Raw genomic sequence first — 1,015 nt, 5'->3', positions numbered from 1 at the left:
ATGTTGTGTGGAGGCGCAATGGCCCAGTGGTTAGGGCAGCGGACTCGCGGTCATAGGATCACGGTTTCGATTCCCAGACCGGGCGTTGTGAGTGTTTATTGAGCAAAAACACCTAAAGCTCCACGAGGCTCCGGCAGGGGATGGTGGTGAACCCTGCTGTACTCTTTCACCACAAACTTTCTCTCACTCTTACTTCCTGTTTCTGTTGTGCCTGTATTTCAAAGGGCCAGCCTTGTCACACTGTGTTATGCTGAATATCCCCGAGAACTACGTTAAGGGTACACGTGTCTGTGGAGTGCTCAGCCACTTGCACGTTAATTTCACGAGCAGACCGTTCCATTGAATGGATCAAATGGAACCCTCGATGTCGTAATATGTTGTACATGTGTGTTTTCAGATAAGTGGATAGATAGATAGATAGATAGATAGATAGATAGGTAGGTAGGTAGGTAGGTAGGTATTTTACATATGAGTTAGAGTCTCCTTTGGTTTTACTAAAGAATCATGTATATCATTGTATATTTTGCATGTTCATTCATAGAAGTAACAAAAGAAATCCACTCTAAAATAATAATGGGACATTATTCCTTTGTAAAGTGGTACAGGGGATCAAAGCAAGAAACACCACAAGTTCTGTTGGTTGTTGTTCATCTTTCGTTTTGGTACTTCTGCTTGAGTTGTCATTGGTTACATGGGTTATATTAATTCTCCTCTGAAAACAACAGGATCTGCATAACTCGCCTTGATGAAAAGTTCTCACCCTTCTGACTCGTAAATAATTTGTACATACATATATGCATATACATATGTAACTTTACTTTTCTTCTATACTTTCCTTTTGATGAAGGGCTAGCACCCAAAACATTAAGACCTCCTTTCTTTTTAAGCATTAAATTCATACAATATTTGTTCAAACTTGTCTCTCTTATGTCTCCTATGTTTTCTTTTTTGTTCATTGTATTTACAATACATTCATATGTATATGTCTTGGGTTGTCAGATAAATTTGTTTGGTT

At 38.9% G+C, this 1,015-nt stretch overlaps 1 protein-coding gene across 1 annotated transcript in view; it reads left to right on the top strand.

Annotated features, from left to right (window-relative positions):
• Positions 1 to 1,015, top strand: part of LOC106879838 (uncharacterized) — a 130,579-nt gene that overhangs the window by 112,750 nt on the left and 16,814 nt on the right. The window lies entirely within an intron of this gene.

The sequence above is a fragment of the Octopus bimaculoides genome, chromosome 21 (genome assembly GCF_001194135.2).
Source record: "Octopus bimaculoides isolate UCB-OBI-ISO-001 chromosome 21, ASM119413v2, whole genome shotgun sequence".
Lineage (NCBI taxonomy): Eukaryota > Metazoa > Mollusca > Cephalopoda > Octopoda > Octopodidae > Octopus > Octopus bimaculoides.
This window is presented reverse-complemented; position numbering and strand designations above follow the sequence as displayed.